The 18,311-nt window shown below is 45.0% G+C and overlaps 1 non-coding gene across 1 annotated transcript; it reads right to left on the bottom strand.

The window, feature by feature from the left end:
- Positions 1-13,107: 13,107 nt before the first annotated feature.
- TRNAT-AGU (transfer RNA threonine (anticodon AGU)) lies at positions 13,108-13,181 on the bottom strand. Its single transcript has one exon. It is a non-coding gene; the product is annotated as a tRNA-Thr (tRNA).
- Positions 13,182-18,311: the final 5,130 nt, after the last annotated feature.

Below are 18,311 nucleotides of genomic sequence, written 5' to 3'. Positions count from 1 at the left end.
ATCAATCAATCAATCAATCAATCAATCAATCAATCAATCAATCAATCAATCAATCAATCAATCAATCAATCAATCAATCAATCAATCAATCAATCAATCAATCAATACTGATTTGCATTTAGGGCAGTCGCCCAGGTGGCAGATTCAGATTCCCTATCTGTTGTTTTCCTAGCCTTTTCTTAAACGATTTCAAAGAAATTGGAATTTTATTGAACATCTCCCTTGGTAAGTTATTCCAATCCCTAACTCCCCTTCCTATAAATGAATATAGGCCCCAAATTGTGCTCTTGAATTCCAACTTTATCTTCATATTCTTTTTTCATATTTCTTCTTCATATTTCTTCTTTCTTCATATTTGTGATCTTGAGTTCATCGGTTCGATATTTCTTGATTTTGGGTGAAGGTCTCTTGAAGGATTTTGGAATAAACCTTATCTTGACTCTAACGAGATATTGGTCAGAATCTATGTTTGCAACTTTTTGTACTTTAACGTTCAAAATCTCTGCCGGGTTCGATGTGGGCACTTGGTCTATTTGGAAGTCCCCTAACAGTGAACGCCATGTCATTAATTTCTTCCTTTCTTTCTTGAATTGGGTGGATATTAACTTGAGGTTGAATGCTTCACGCACTTCAATAAGCCTTTCCCCATTTCTTCTTATTCTTAATCTGTTTACCCTCCAGGGTCGGTTTTTCCCTCGGACTCAGCGAGGGATCCCACCTCCACCATCTCAAGGGCAGTGTCCTGGAGTTTCAGACTCCGGATCGGGAGATACAACTGGGGAAGATGACCAGTACCTCGCCCAGGCAGCCTCACCTGCTATGCTGAACAGGGGGCTGGCGGGGGGATGGGAAGATTGGAAGGGATAGACAAGGAAGAGGGAAGGAAGCGGCCGTGGCCTTAAGTTAGGTACCATCCCGGTATTTGCCTGGAGGAGAAGTGGGAAACCACGTAAAACCACTTCCAGGATGGTTGAGGTGGGAATCGAACCCACCTCTACTCAGTTGACCTCCAGAGGCTGAGTGGACCCCGTTCTAGCCCTCGTACCACTTTTCAAATTTCGTGGCAGAGCGGGAATCGAACCCAGGCCTCCGGGGGTGGCAGCTAATCGCACTAACCACTACACCACAGAGGCGGACTCCCCATTTCTATTAGTTCTTATATGCCCAGGATAACTGCCAACTATTTTCCTGTATTTTCTTTCCTTGCCAACTTGAGCATTAAGATCACCGATTAATATTTTAATCATATGTTTCGGAGTTTCCAAAAACTCTTTTTGCAGGAGAGACCAGAATTCTTCGACTTCATCTCGATTTTTCTTGTTGTCATTAATAGGTGGATGCCCATGGAAGATTGCATATGATTTGTTTCCGCTCTTCAGGGTTAAGGTGATCGAAAATCAATGATTGCATCTATGAGGGTTGGAACTTAAACAGTGGTAACACTGCTGTGGAGACGCTATGCAACGGAATCTAATAATGTCGCTGATAGCACACGTTGGTTACATACCGACCTTACCTCAGAGCAAATGGACTCGCCCTACCCACATCACCTGCGCGCGCACAAGCGAGAGAAACACAGTCACATGTGAGCTAGCGGTCTAACGTAACGTTGTCACTATGTTTTCCAGACAGGAACAACGGAGTTGGATCAAGAATGAATGTGCCAGAGGTCGAACAACACGACAGTGTCATCAAGGTCTTCAAGAGGCTGGCGGGGAATCTGCATTGCCTTACAGAACAGTGGCGCGTTTGGTAAAAGCCTTCAACGATGGTCGGCAAAGTGTGGCGGACATTCATCGGGCAGGTCGTCCTACGAGTGAAGAAGAAGTGCATGCTCTTGCCACGTTACTGGATAGTGATGGAAACCAGACGATTCGTGAGCATTCGCTTCAGAACTGTTGCAGAGATTCGACAAGCAGTAGACCGCTCCATTCGCACCATCAACAGAACAGGCTCTGCCAAAGGTGTACTACGACTTCCACATCGCTGGCAATGTGTTATACACAACGCTGGTGACTTCGTTGAAGGACGGTAAATATTGATAACATGTAAGTCTTTTGTATCTCTTGTAAATAAATAGTTGCCACTATTTAAGTTCCAATCTTCGTATAATTGAACTGTGGACAACATATGCTGTTCCTAGATTTGAAGGTGATTTTCTTTTAATTACTCACTTTATATTCCCTGATCGCTGGTTATCCCTTTATTATCTTGTACTTGCCCATCATAGATACTTCATTTGATGGGAATCTTGTTTCCTGTATAGCGAGTAGTTTGATCTGATATCTCCCCAGTTCTTTGATAAGTTCCGTCTGTTTACCGACTCTTACGAGGGTATTGACATTCATTGTACCAAAGACGTGTTTTTTCTTGGTCCTGATCTTGCGGGGTGAGGGATCCTCCGACTGATCCCAACATGATGATGCAGGGACCCTAGAATCCAATGCGCTGTTTAGACCAGACTCTAACTGGCCCCGGATTTTACCGGCTGGGGTAGTTTCTGATGTGCGTTTTACCATCATGGTAGATTGTGTGAATCATTTCACATGATAGTGGAACCCGTAGGTCCCACAAAATTTAGAACCAGATTGGTAAGACCTGGAGCATGCTTAAACAGCCGACCTTGACCTGGATACAGACGCTGACCACAACACCGCCCAATGCGGGATCAGACATGTGTGGATTTATATTTCACAGATAGTTGTTCCACCTTCTTCACCGTTGGGATCCAAATTCCTCATCCGCTGAATATAGGTTTTATCAAGCTTAATCAACCATATTTTCCGGATTCTAGGCCCATGTTTTTCTAATTATTAACACCGGTACACGGTCTGTAAGAAACATTTGCATGTTTTTTTTTCTTTCAGAATAGCTGTTTATGTCTTAAGAATTATCCCTCAATAAATTGAAAAAAGGCCAAGAATAAGAAGCTTACACATTCAAAATTCCAAGTCTACATATTCTCTGAATCCACCGTCTTATAACCTGCTTAATTCAAGATTATGGTAATTTCATAACAATTCAATTTCCACTCACTTATGTGAAGACATACCAGATCCCTTCTGACAGCGATCTGCACAAGGGTTCACCATACTTGAATAATTTTCCACACCGCAAGTAAGGCCTAACTTAACTCTCCTGCAATATTTCCCATCAATTTAACCGCTGCCGGGCTGAGTGGCTCAGACGGTTAAGGCGCTGGCCTTCTAACCCCAACTTGGCAGGTTCGATCCTGGCTCAGTCCGGTGGTATTTGAAGGTGCTCAAATACGACAGCCCCCTGTCGGTAGATTTACTGGCACGTAAAAGAACTCCTGCGGGACTAAATTCCGGCACCTCGGCGTCTCTGAAGACCTTAAAAAGTAGTCAGTGGGACGTAAAGCAAATAACATTATTATTATTAATTTAACCGCTGGAAAAGTTTTTATTCACTGAAAACATTTGGCAATATATTATCACTCCTTCACATACAATACTGCAACAAATCCACTAACCGACACGAATATGAAAGCACGCAAGGAACTGTAAACACTATTACGTGCTAACCATGCATTCAGGGTTATAAATGTCAGGTTCTGCATATGGAGATCTTACTGAGCCAATGGATGTGACCTCGAGAGTTCGGCAGGCCTGTATTCTTTGTCCGACCCTTTGCCTACTTGTGTTAGATAGCGTGCTGAGAAGAGTGTGTCGAGGTCGGAAATGGGGGATCCAGGGGGGCTTACAAGAAAGGTTAGAAGACCTTGTTTATGCAGATGACATCTGCCTACTGGCTCAACGGTTCAGAGATATGGAAGAGAAGATTAAGCGGTTGAAGGAGGAGACAGAGGGTGCTGGACTTAGAATAATATTAATAAGACCAAGGAGATGAGGGTCAATTCCAAGATTGATGATAAATTGTCTATAGATAATGTTACCGTGTTTTGGTGGTAGGTAGAGGTGAAAGAAGGTGCGGGGTGGTGAACAGGTCTCAAGCTACGAAAGTAAAATTAATTTAAAATTTAACAAGGTTATATTTTCTTTTCAAAATTAAGAAATAACAATTACGGCAGGTACAGAGTAGCAAGGCAACAACAGTTCCAATTACAGGATTTACAGGATTTGGGCTTCGAGCTCCAAATTCACAATTCTTGAGCAATTAGCCCGACTTTACTCCAAAATAAATTTTACCAGAGGGGCCGAAAACCCCGTTCATGTTCCAGAGCACTTGCTCCAAATTACACAGAAAAGCCTCCTCGAGGCATACAACACTTAATTTTCCAGAAAGAGCCCCTCGCTCTCAACTTTAAGCCTCTCAAAGGCCACACCAAACTCCACCTTCAAGTTGTCCTCTCTGGACATAAACACAGGGGTAAAATACCCAACCTACTGAGGTCTATTAAGTGAGAAAAGATTAATTACTTGACCTCTAAAATAACAATTTGAGAGGAGGCGAACTTGCGCTCCTAATACGCTTTGTTTAAAACCTACTTGGCACTAGGCCGTTAATACAAGGGCTAATCCCATACTAAAGAGGTGACTTAAGAAGGAAACAATTTACATTAAGTCGAAGAAGAATAGGTTGAGAAAAATATAAGTTCACCTCAAAACAATATGAGTGGGAGCTCGAGAGGGTTAAGCACTCTCTATCCCAATATGTAGTTTAAAAGATAGAATAGATACAAGTTTCTTTACATTTTAAGGAAGGTTACATAATGGAAAAACTTCGGACCCGCCCCGAGAGTTAAACTGCTGAGCAAGCAAGAAAAGAAGTAATTAGTCGGCCATTACCTGGTTGTTGACTGTGGCCGAAGAAAGAGGCGCTTCCCGCCCCCTGCTATGTACTTTACACACTGAAAGGTGGAACAGAAGTGGCCCGGAGACCCTAAAATCAGCAGTTTATATCCTCTCGCGGAAAGTTCTAGGCGTTAGGGGAATGAGAACACCCTCCCACAAAAACTTTATTGGGTAGGATACAGCAACATATTCAAGTTGGGGGAAGATACATCCGATTGGTCAGAAATTAATAAAAGAAATTCGGGATTGGCTAAATACAAAACAAGGGGAAAGAGAGGGGTATACAGCCAACTTAAACAATAACAGAAAGAAATTTAACAAGAAACAAACTTTTGAAATAAAAATTTCTCCAAAAGAAAACAGTTCTTTCACTCCGCACTAGGGTGCACTATTGTTGTTCTTCAGTAGTGTCCTCTAGAGGAGAAAGTTCACACTTCTTTCTACAAGCAAAACAAAAATACGTCGAAAATGACACAGTTCAAAAACTCCAAATTTTCCACGTAGTGACATCTTCTGAGAAACTTGAAAATTAATACCGTCAATAAAGTTCAGACTTCCTCCAGCAGAGGAGTTTCAATTGGCGCACATTTTAAATTAGCGGCGTGGAGGTGTACCGCCCGGTACAGACCTCCCCCCCCAAAAGTTCCTCCAGGGGTGACACATGAAATTTGTTTGAAAACAAGGTCCAAGTTTTGATGTAGATATGGAGATTAATTGCCGAAGAATTTATAAGATTTTCTTAATGTGGTTTGATTCAGTTTCAAAATTTTTGTTGTAACTGGAGAAGTAAAATTTTTATGTTTGTAATAGTTGAATTCAGAAGGAAAACTTTAGTTTTTAAAGTTGAGGAAAATTTTCTAAGTCCACCAAATATTGCAGTAGAATACCCAAGAAAAGGTAGTAAAGTTGATCTGGAATGTCCATATAGTTGATGTTGATTAAGTTGGATGGCCAGACCGGCCGTTGCAGCTTGCGTCCAGAGGAGGCCGCTCGGACCCCTTAAGTACCCTGAGATACCGCTCGCCCGCACTATGAGGGGAGCAGTGGTGTTGCAGCACGCCGCGCCCGCGGTGAACATATACAGGCTGCGGGCAAGTAGCAGGTCGTGCGCCGCACATCAGCCTTGGCCGGGAGGAGAGCTCCGGCTCGCCGTGCACATGTGGTCCTCGCTGGGGAAGAGGGGGCCCTTCCTCTAACCCAATCGCAGCACGGCGCCGCGCGGCTGCGGGGGCACTGAAACATTAAAGCTAGGCGGCAGAATTGTTGGACCATCATCATTTTTTGAGGGCACAGGCTTTGTGGAGAGGTTGAGGGGCCAGCGGCGTGCAGAAATCCATGGCCTTACTTAAGCCACTGTGTAGAGTGGAGCAGGAGGCGGGAGCGTGGTAATGGCCGTGGCAAGGACAGGATGGCAGTTTAACCGTGCGGGAGGGGTTTACAAAAAACTTACATATGAAACAAAATATTATAGAAGGGGCAGAATGCCTTAAAGGTGAAAACTCAAAAAAAAAAAATATAACCTTCATATTCCTTTCACGATTATATGAAGCAAGTTAACCCAGAAATTACACCGGTTTCACCTGTGACAGGTGAACCCTAAATATCCTCTCGGTAGCTGGATTACGTAATAATAACGTAACCGGCGTCAGGAAATCGAGAATGACACACGGCCCATGAAATCTGGGGGCAAGCTTGCCCGCGGGAACAAAATTCTTGACCATCACTTGGTCACCTACCTTCAACTGGGTGGGTCTCCGTCCACGATCATACCTTTCCCTAACCTTTTCATGAGACACTTTAAGATTGGCTTTAGCCTTCTTCCAAAGATCTTTAATGTTGTCCGGATCTATTGTCTCAGGTAGAATGTCACTCAGAGACCAGAGGTTAGAGAGCGGGGTGTTGGGAACAAACTTGAACATCAAAGAAGCTGGAGTAAATTTATGTGATTCATGAACCGCCGAATTCAAAGCAAAAGCTAACCAATGCAGGGACGTGTCCCACCTGGAATGATCTTCATGGTGATAGGCAATAAGCGCGGACCTGAGATTACGGTTAACCCGTTCAGCCAGAGATGGTTGAGGGTAATAAGCAGAAGTAGTTACATGAGAGATGGGCAAGTCAAAGCAGAATTTACGAAATAAATTAGATGTAAAAGCCTTAGCATTATCAGATACAATATATTGGCACGGACCAAAAGAAGCAAAAATAGAATTTAGGCAAGTAATGGTGGACTGAGCGGTAGCCAGCTTAGTCGGAAATAACCAGGAAAATCTAGTAAAGCCATCTACGCATACAAAGATGAACTTGTTGGCATTTCCCTTTGACTGGGGGAAGGGTCCTACATAATCGATATACAGGCGTTCCATGGGACGCGACGCTTGATGCGAAGACAAAAGGCCTACCTTGGTGGACATGGTGGGTTTACTGAGCAAACAAGATTTACAAGCTTTTACTAGTTCACGGATTTCACCGTCCATACCCTTCCAGATGAACATTGCACGAATCTTCTCACGAGTTTTAAAGATACCGAGATGCCCTCCTAATGGGGTCTCATGATAATACTTGAAGATCATAGGTACAAGAACAGCTGGAACGACAACTTTCATCATCTTATCATGCCTCGATGGGCAACATAAAACACCATTCCTCAGAACATAAGGGACAACATGTTCCCCAGAAGAAAGGGTTTCCATTATCGGAGCCAGCGTCGGATCTTCACGTTGGTATTTCTCGATATCCCTAAAGAGCATGGGAGCATCAGTTAAGATGGCATTAACACCAGATAATATGGACTCGGGAGGTGATGAACTGTCGACCGGTTCGTGGGTCTCGACGTCGTTGGAAAACATACGGCTGAGTCCATCAGCGACAACATTTTCGGTACCTCTGATATGCCGGACATCGAATTGGAAGGCAGAAATACGGATGGCCCAACGGGCTATACGACCAGTACGACGCGGCCTACCTAAGACCCAGCTTAAGGCTTGATTATCTGTCTCCAGGTCGAATTTGACATGTTCCAGATAGAGACGGAACTTCTCTAAGGCAAATAAGACTGCCAACCCTTCGAGCTCATAGATAGAATACTTGGCTTCTTGAGCCGATAGAGTCCTAGATGCATAGGCGATGGGTCGCCTCCCTAGTTCAGTCTCTTGAAGAAGGACTGCAGGTACTGCTGACGACGACGCGTCGGTTTGGACGATGAATTTCTTTGAGAAATCAGGCATAGCAAGTACAGGGGCATTACAGAGAGCTAATTTAAGATCTTCAAAAGCGGCTTGTTGAGAAGGTCCCCACTCGAATTTGATGCCTTTCCTACGAAGAAGGTTTAAGGGCGCCGCTCTATTAGCGAAGTTAGGAATAAACTTCCTGAAGAAATTCACCATACCAATGAACCTGGCGATACCTTTAATGTCCTTGGGAGGTTTAAAATCACGGATGGCCTGTGTTCTAGAATGATCGACTGCTACACCATCAGGTGACACAATATGCCCTAGGAATGACATAGAGGGCTTAGCAAAGGCAACCTTGGACAACTTGACAGTTAACCCAGCCTTACGAAGGCGATCGAGAACTTCTCGCAGATGATCTAGATGTTCTTCAAAAGTCTCTGAAAATACGACGACATCATCCAAGTAGTGATATAAGTACTCAAATTTGATGTCGGAGAAGACCCTATCTAGTAGCCTAGTGAGTACAGCTGCTCCCGTGGGGAGCCCGAAAGGCACGCGGTTGTATTCGTATAAATTCCAGTCCGTGGCAAACGCTGTAAGATGTTTAGACTCTTCGGCAAGGGGAATTTGATTATAGGCCTGATTCAAGTCCAAGATAGTAAAGAACTTGGCCTTACGGAACCATGAAAAACAAGAATGAAGGTCGGGAAGGGGCACAGATTGTAACACCACCTTCCGATTGAGAGCCCTATAATCAATGACAGGCCTGAAGCCTCCTTGGGGTTTCGGGACTAGAAAAATAGGTGACGAATACGCCGACTTAGAGGGCCTAATAATACCATCCTTCAACATCTGATCAATGATTTCTTTCAGAGCCTTCATTTTAGGTGGCGATAGCCTATAAGGTGGAAAACGGACGGGAATCGAATCCGTGACCTCAATTTTGTATTCAATAAGGTCAGTAACACCAAGAGTATCGGAGAACACCTCTGGAAATGACTGACATAATTTACGAATACTATCAGCCTGCTCCTCAGGTAGATGTCTAAGGTCTAATAACATCTCATCCTTGGTAGGCGAAATAGATGAACATGATACAGAATTACACTTTAGCAAGGGAATTTTACAATTGGACGCAAATTTGAACGTGCACGACTTACTCTGAAGATCGAGCACAAGACCAGTGCGAGAAATGAAGTCCGCTCCCAGTATGATGGGGCAAGACAAGTGCTTAGCCACAAACAGTTTGGTTTTCCATGTGATTTAAAAATACGAATTTTGACCTGTACAGAACCTAAAATTTCTAATGGAGATGAATTAGCCGAAACATATTGAACAGTAGATGAGCCATAGTCAGGTAATTTACAAACAGACTTCAATTTTGAATACCATTGGTCCGAAATAATTGAACAAACACTGCCTGAATCTAATAGAGCTGTTATAGGCTCGTTATTTAACTCAATCTTAAGAAAAGGAACCGGTGCGGGGGTATCCGCCGCAATCCTAAGACATTCTTTGGGGCATTCGAAAGATGGATTTGCAAATTGAACGTTCCCTGAATTCACGACCTTTTTGCCAGGGGCTGAGCCTTGAGAAGCAGAATTAGTCGACTCAGCCGAAGCCGCTAGTCACATTTTATTATTGGCATTGGTGGAATTTGCACCAGAAGTTGAGCAGGAGGGGGTGCTATTTGAGTTTGGGCAATTCTTGGCGATATGTGAGACAGCCCCACATTTAAAACAGCCTTGTGATGAACCAGCTCCATTATTTGCCCTGCTAGACTTGATCAGTGGACACTTATTGCGAAGATGGTCAGGCGACCCGCAAGCATAACATTTACGAGGTGTGACTGATCGGCGAGGTGGAGGCCGAGTATTACTAAAAGAAGGCGGGGGTTCTTTCGCGACACGCAAGGAATCGGCGTATCTCACTCCTTCCGCTGAGACGGCCAACGCTTCAAGTTCGGAGAAAGTTTGCGGGCACGCCGCGAAACACAAATATGACCTATAGGGTGGTGAAATTCCTTCTACAATAGCCTGTACAATTTGGTCTTCAGGAAAATGAAGAGCAAACACCCTAGTATAGAATTTAATATCTTGGATAAAGTCTGCCAAGTTTTCATCCAAACGCTGTACACGATAATAGTACTTCTGAATAAGGGAGGACCTGGCCCTAGCCGGGATGAAGTTAGCTAGCAAATGGGCGTGGAAATCCTCAATAGATGATTGCTCGGCAATGGCTCTTACTATTCTATCAGAGAGAATACCAATTGCATAGGGATAGATAATTTGCAAAATTTGACATGGAGAAAGAGAAAACACAAGGGCATGATCCTGAAATTCAACTAAAAATCTTAAAAAGGAAATTACTTCACTAGTGGTATTAACGGAAAACTTAGAGATACCTCTGAGCAACATTGCTAATGGATGAGGCAAACTGCTGAACCCGGGTGACATAGTAGGTAAAGGTTTCAGTGGCAAGGAAGTTAATTCCGAACGTATATTATTCAACGATGCACGGCGTCCAGACTCGTTGTCCAATGGGGCAGAGATAGTTTGAGCAGCAACGGTTATCCTATTAACTTCTCCCTTAGGAGGCTCTTCCTCGGAACCTGCATTCATCGTGGTGGGTTGATCAATTTTGGGAGGAATTTCCCCAGTTAACATTTGAGTGACCTTGCTAGATAACTCAGAAATATTTTCAAGTAGCGTACTAGCTTCCTTCTTCTGAACGTCATTCAACTAGAGACAACAGATCGTTAACTCTATTTGAGAAATGAAAAAGCCTGGCTTGCACACGCTTAATTTGATTAGGAGAAGGATCATTTTCATCAAAAAAACTAACTACCGATGCTAGCCCAGTAATATTCTCGACGATCGTGGAAAGAGAGTCGTCAATTTCTTTCTCTCCCAAGGTGGGGATGGAAATGGGCAAATCAAGGGACTCTCTAAGCTTGTTTGTGTCTACCGCAACCGTGCCTCCAGATTGCACATTTCTAATAGTCAATTCATAGATCAACTCCTCCTTGCGCAAATAGTTAAGATGGAGAACATCGCGAGGGCCGGGCATAATGACAGAACAATTTTGAAAAACTCAAAAAATTCCAGCAACTGAGAAAATGGTTAGAGTTCGGATCAAAACAATGTTTAGCCGTCAAAAAGGGGCTAAAATGAGACCCATTCAACCACGCTCTGCTACCACTTGTTACCGTGTTTTGGTGGTAGGTAGAGGTGAAAGAAGGTGCGGGGTGGTGAACAGGTCTCAAGCTACGAAAGTAAAATTAATTTAAAATTTAACAAGGTTATATTTTCTTTTCAAAATTAAGAAATAACAATTACGGCAGGTACAGAGTAGCAAGGCAACAACAGTTCCAATTACAGGATTTACAGAATTTGGGCTTCGAGCCCCAAATTCACAATTCTTGAGCAGTTAGCCCGACTTTACTCCAAAATAAATTTTACCAGAGGGGCCGAAAACCCCGTTCATGTTCCAGAGCACTTGCTCCAAATTACACAGAAAAGCCTCCTCGAGGCATACAACACTTAATTTTCCAGAAAGAGCCCCTCGCTCTCAACTTTAAGTCTCTCAAAGGCCACACCAAACTCCACCTTCAAGTTGTCCTCTCTGGACATAAACACAGGGGTAAAATACCCAACCTACTGAGGTCTATTAAGTGAGAAAAGATTAATTACTTGACCTCTAAAATAACAATTTGAGAGGAGGCGAACTTGCGCTCCTAATACGCTTTGTTTAAAACCTACTTGGCACTAGGCCGTTAATACAAGGGCTAATCCCATACTAAAGAGGTGACTTAAGAAGGAAACAATTTACATTAAGTCGAAGAAGAATAGGTTGAGAAAAATATAAGTTCACCTCAAAACAATATGAGTGGGAGCTCGAGAGGGTTAAGCACTCTCTATCCCAATATGTAGTTTAAAAGATAGAATAGATACAAGTTTCTTTACATTTTAAGGAAGGTTACATAATGGAAAAACTTCGGACCCGCCCCGAGAGTTAAACTGCTGAGCAAGCAAGAAAAGAAGTAATTAGTCGGCCATTACCTGGTTGTTGACTGTGGCCGAAGAAAGAAGCGCTTCCCGCCCCCTGCTATGTACTTTACACACTGAAAGATGGAACAGAAGTGGCCCGGAGACCCTAAAATCAGCAGTTTATATCCTCTCGCGGAAAGTTCTAGGCGTTAGGGGAATGAGAACACCCTCCCACAAAAACTTTATTGGGTAGGATACAGCAACATATTCAAGTTGGGGGAAGATACATCCGATTGGTCAGAAATTAATAAAAGAAATTCGGGATTGGCTAAATACAAAACAAGGGGAAAGAGAGGGGTATACAGCCAACTTAAACAATAACAGAAAGAAAATTAACAAGAAACAAACTTTTGAAATAAAAATTTCTCCAAAAGAAAACAGTTCTTTCACTCCGCACTAGGGTGCACTATTGTTGATCTTCAGTAGTGTCCTCTAGAAGAGAAAGTTCACACTTCTTTCTACAAGCAAAACAAAAATACGTCGAAAATGACACAGTTCAAAAACTCCAAATTTTCCACGTAGTGACATCTTCTGAGAAACTTGAAAATTAATACCGTCAATAAAGTTCAGACTTCCTCCAGCAGAGGAGTTTCAATTGGCGCACATTTTAAATTAGCGGCGTGGAGGTGTACCGCCCGGTACAGATAATAAAGAGATAGAACAAGTAGACTCCTTCATATATCTTGGGAGTATGGTTACTACAACTGGAGGAGCAGAAGAAGACATTAAAAGTCGTATCAGGAAAGCAAATGGTGCGTTTGATCAATTGAATCCTGTATAAAGAAATAAGAACATTTGTAGAAAGACTAAGGTACGAAATTTTTATTTTTGCTATTTGCTTTACGTCGCACACACACAGATACCTCTTATGGACCTTGTTCAGCATAGCAGGTGAGATCGTTTGGGAGAGGTACTGATCCTTCTTGCCAGTTGTACCGCGGACCGAATATCTCAAGCTCCAGAACACTGCCCTTGAGGCGGTGGAAGCATGACCCCTCGCTGAGTCAATCTAATCACATCAAACGCTGGAGGGTACGCGGATTAAATAAATAATCTATTGCTGTTCGAACTGGAATGAAATTGTAGATTAAGATAAAAATGTAGATGTTAAGGCACCGGAGGGATTCGAACCCTCGATCTCCTGTTTACTAGACAGGCGCTTTAACCAACTAAGCCACGGCGCCACCTGTTTTTAGCAACCGTCCGTGATGATGAGTAAGTAATGTGATGATCGTCATTTTAAGCTAACAGATAAACCTTCCCTTGAGGCAGAAACGTATGTTAATTACTCCCATAAAAGCCTATTCATCTTAATGATTTATGCCTCTAGGCATATTTTTAAAATAGGAGCATTCCTGAAAAAATTTAAAATACGTCGTGAAAGAAGAAATATGTCTCTTGCGTTGCGAGCTAGTATAGCGGGAAGCGCGTACTGCATTCTTTATGCAGACACTCGGCAAGCGGCGACTGAACGTTGTTTAGTGTTCTGTGTGGTGCTAGCGCGTTGTTAAAATGTGCGCCGTCTACCACAGTGTTGAACACTGTGAATATAGTAAATATTGCAGAAACGGTTCTCACCAGGCTGAAGGAGGAAGACTACGAAACTTGTAGGCTAGTGTTTGAGGGACAGAAAGGGAAATTGCTGATGAAATGTACGATTTGTTAAAACATTACCGGTACGTTTCAGAAGCCTCCGAAAGTCCGCCTCTGTGGTGTAGTGGTTAGTGTGATTAGCTGCCACTCCAGGAGGTCCGGGTTCGATTCCCGGCTCTGCCACGAAATTTGAAAAGTGGGCTGGAAGGGGGTCCATTCAGCCTCGGGAGGTCAACTGAGTAGAGGTGGGTTCGATTCCCACCTCAACCATCCTGGTAGTGGTTTTCCGTGGTTTCCCACTTCTCCTCCAGCCAAATGCCGGGATGGTACCTAACTTAAGGCCACGGCCGCTTCCTTCCCTCTTCCAAACTTCCCATCCCACCACAAGGCCCCTGTTCAGCATAGCAGGTGAGGCCGCCTGGGCGACGTACTGGTCATCCTCTCCAGTTGTATCCCCCGACCCAGAGTCTGAAGCTCCAGGACACTGCCATTGAGGTGGTAGAGGTGGGATCTCTCGCTGAGTCCGAGGGAAAAACCGACCCTGGAGGGTAAACAGATTACGAACGAACGAACTACTACCACCACGACCTCTGCCCTCACCTTTTCCTACTATTCTATGACGACTCTTACACCTTCCCATCCGTCATAGCTTATGCCCGCCTCTTTTTCTATGCCATTACCTCTTCGTTGCCCGACTCGTTGGCTGAATGGTCACCGTACTGGCCTTCGGTTCAGAGGGTCCCAGGTTCGATTCCCGGCCGGGTCGGGGATTTTAACCTTAATTGGTTATTTCCAACGGCCCGGGGGCTGGGTGTTTGTGCTGTCCCCAACATTCCTGCAACTCACACACCACACATAACACTATCCTCCACCACAATAACACGCAGTTACCTACACATGGCAGAAGCCGCCCACCCCCATCGGAGGGTCTGCCTTACAAGGGCTGCTCTCGGCTAGATATAGCCACACGAAATAAATACCTCTTCGTTCAATCAGTGTTCCATCTTCTCCCCCCAGCAATCTACGCCGACCACCAACTGATGCTACACCAGCGCCACCGTCGACTCCGTTACCACCATCTACAACCGCACCAGCAGCAGCCACCAGCCAACTGTCATCACCGCCATCAACCTCATCTACTACTACTGTCTACAGCTGTGTCGTTCTCGGAGTCGACCCTCGCCTTCCAGCAACAGAAGTTCAACGTCACCTCCTTCACGCCATTCCAGTCCGGAAGGCTTTCCGCATTTTCAACACCTATGGCCCCACGTACTTAATGCGTCTTCAACTATCTACTGCAGCAGCCGTCGACCATCTCACCGCCAACGGTGCCTCTACGGCCGTCTTCATAAAGTCGAACCTTCTCGTTCTATTCCCCGCTCTAGACATCCCCTCCCTACACCACGTCGTCACACCCGGCCAGATCATCCTCCCTGTCAACCTACACACTACGTCCGCCCATCTTCTCCCCATCTCAATATCTCTTTCCCCCCACCGCCGACACTTGAACATCTACGATACTTCACAACCGTCCTCTACCACATCGTCTCAACACTTCACCACCTCACCCTTCCCAGCAACTTCCAAACCGCCACTCTTGTGTAAATCTTCACTTTTCCCATCTCCCTTACAAACTTCACGCCTAATGCACATCCTCTTTCATTTACAGCACCGTAGCCATTTCTCATTCAGTCTGTCAAATCGCTTACCCACCTTTTTAATTTATCGCATCTCTCAGTTATCTTCACCTCTCTTGGCCCGAGAGATCGCGTTACGATCTAGGGGTCCACCCCATCCTTTGGGCGGGGAATGACAACGCTTAAAAATAGATTAACACACAAGACACACAACACGCACATCAATTTTTGTCACATAAATTTTTGATCGGCCGGGGTGACGCCTCACCTGTAATTTCGCACCTCGCCGAGCTAATAAACATATCGGCTGGCACTAAGTTGGAAGACGGCCTTCTCCAGCAATGTTTACTTGTATAATCCATGACGTTGACCAGCGATCTCGGACGAGGACATTTACAGTGCCCTTCCCACACACGGTGTCTCTGGTGTCACCAGACTTTACGACGATCCCGATTTCGCACCAGAGGTGCTTCTCTCTTTCTACACTTTGGATGCCTGCAACCACGTCCAGACTAATGGAGTGTTTCTTCATCGTCGTCTCCGCCGAGTGACATCTACACCTTCACACGTCATCGCCCAGATCTTGAATGTTGAAGACCCTGCTACGCCTGCTGCAAGTACGCCTCCTCCGTATTTCTCACCTCCACCCCCTCCATCATCCTGCCTCACAACTACTATTATCACCTCCACTGTATCTGCTTACCCATCCCTCAATATTCCTCTTACCATGCCTGTCCCCACTACCACTACTACCACCACCATCACTACTTCTGCTCACTCCTCTCCCATCCTTCCTATTACTAATACCACTACGTTCCATCCTTTTCCCCTATTGATAACCTCTCTCCCCACCCCTGATCCCCTAAATCACCAGCCTACATCTATTCAGCCGTCTGCCGAGGGACCTTCCACCGTTCCTCCTACGAACGTGGTACGTTCACAGCCACCTGAACATTCTTCCACCTACAGCTCTGTTACTCGCGGTGTGGATCCAAGCATAGCGCCTGCAGCCATTGTTCAAGATTTTCTCCAGGCAGGCCTCCCTGTACGACGAGCTTCTCGCATCTACAATGCCGACGGTCCAACGTTCCTGGTGCGCCTCCAACTTCAGACTCCCGACGACATCCAGCTCCTCATCGTTCAAGGACTCTACTTCTACGGTCGCCATCATCGGGTCGAACCCACTTATTCACCTCCACAACCCTTACACAGTCCTCCCCTACCCCGCAGTCGTCCCGGGCCTGTCCCTCCTACTCACTCACCACGGCTACGATCTTCTACAATCCCACTCCCGCCAAATTACTTCCCCCAACCACCGCCTTACCTTGCCCTCCTCCACCTTCTCCTCACTTCCCTAGTTAATTTCTCCTCTTTCTACCACATCCTAGCTTCCCATCTTCTCCCTAGCACCTTCGTCTAACTCTTCACTCATCTCTATTTTTGAATGTACACGACATTGTATCTTTCAATAAAGATTCATCTTTACTGTACTTCTTAGCCCAGAAGCCATTCCTTCACATCTCCTTTTTCTTTATGTCCATTTACCCATCTCCTTCATCCCGCACTTCTCCACTTCCCCGTCACCTCTCCTGGCCAGAGAGAGGGCGTAACCCTCTAGGTGGCCCACCGCACCCCTTCAGGGTGGGGAATGAAAGCATTAATAGATAGATAGAAATATAATAAACGACGAAATCTTCTTCCGAAGGTGAGTCGAGCAGTTCACAGCACTTAAGAGTCATAGTACGCTCCTTAAAAAAAGACGCACAAAAATTTCTACTGCTGAAAAAGTGAAAGTAGTGAATTACTGCAGCTTCCAGATGCATGGTATTATCTTTTGCGGATGCATATTGCCCCTTGAACGGGGAGTTCTTTTTTTTGTCTGGGCCCAGCCATTCCTTTCTTTTTTTAAGATTAGCATACTGACGTCGGTCTCTGTGGTGTAGTGGTTAGCGTGATTACCTGCCAACCCCGGAGGCCCGTGTTCGATTCCCGGCTCTGCCACGAAATTTGAAACGTGGTATGAGGGCTGGAACGGGGTCCACTCAGCCTCGGAAGGTCAACTGAGTAGAGGTGGGTTCAATTCCCACCTCAGCTATCCTCGAAGTGGTTTTCGGTGGTTTCCCACTTCTACTCCAGGCAATGCCGGGATGGTACCTAACTTAAAGCCACGGCTGCTTTCTTCCTTCTTCCATTCCACCCCTTCTGCTCCCCCCCCCCACAAGGTCCCTATTTAATATAATGGGTGAGACCGCAGGGCGAGGTACAGGTCCTTCCCGGTTGAATCCCTCCGCTCCAGGACATTACGCTTGAAGTAGTAGAGGTGGGTTCCCGAGTGAAAATCCAAGCGTGGCGGTAAAATGATTAAAGAAAGAAAGAAAGAAAGAAAGAAAGAAAGAAATAAAGAAAGAAAGAAAGAAAGAAAGAAAGAAAAAAAGAAAGAAAGAATCACTATGCTTAAGCGTGAATAACTGGCTACTGAGACTTGTAAAGTTTATGAACAGCAACATGTTTAAAACGAACACTTTCTTTCTTTCTTTCTTTCTTTCTTTCTTTCTTTCTTTCTTTCTTTCTTTCTTTCTTAATCAGCTTATCCTTCAGGGTCGGTTTTTCCCTCGGACTCAGCGAAGGATCACACCTCTACCGCCTCAAGGACAGTGTCCTGGAGCTTCAGACATTGGATCGTAGGATACAACTGGGGAGGATGACCAGTACCTCGCCCAGGCGGCCTCACTTGCTATGCTGAACAGCGGCCTTGCGGGGGGATGGGAAGATTGGAAGGAATAAACAAGGAAGAGGGAAGGAAGCGGCCGTGGCCCCATGTCCGGCACCACCCCGGCATTTGCCTGGAGTAGAAGTGGGAAACCACGGAAAACCACTTCCAGGATGGCTGAGATGGGAATCGAACCCACCACTTCTCAGTTGACCTCCCGAGGCTGAGTGGACCCCTTTCCAGACCTCGTACCACTTTTAAAATTTCGTGGCAGAGCCGGGAATCGAACCGGGACTACAACGAACACTTAACGTCATAAAGGCTCTGTTTTAAATGAGCCGATCATTTATTGTACCTTTTTTCATTAAAATTAG

Source organism: Anabrus simplex, chromosome 3, assembly GCF_040414725.1.
Source record: "Anabrus simplex isolate iqAnaSimp1 chromosome 3, ASM4041472v1, whole genome shotgun sequence".
Lineage (NCBI taxonomy): Eukaryota > Metazoa > Arthropoda > Insecta > Orthoptera > Tettigoniidae > Anabrus > Anabrus simplex.
Note: the sequence above shows the minus strand (reverse complement) of the source record. Positions and strands in the feature narration are given on the sequence as shown.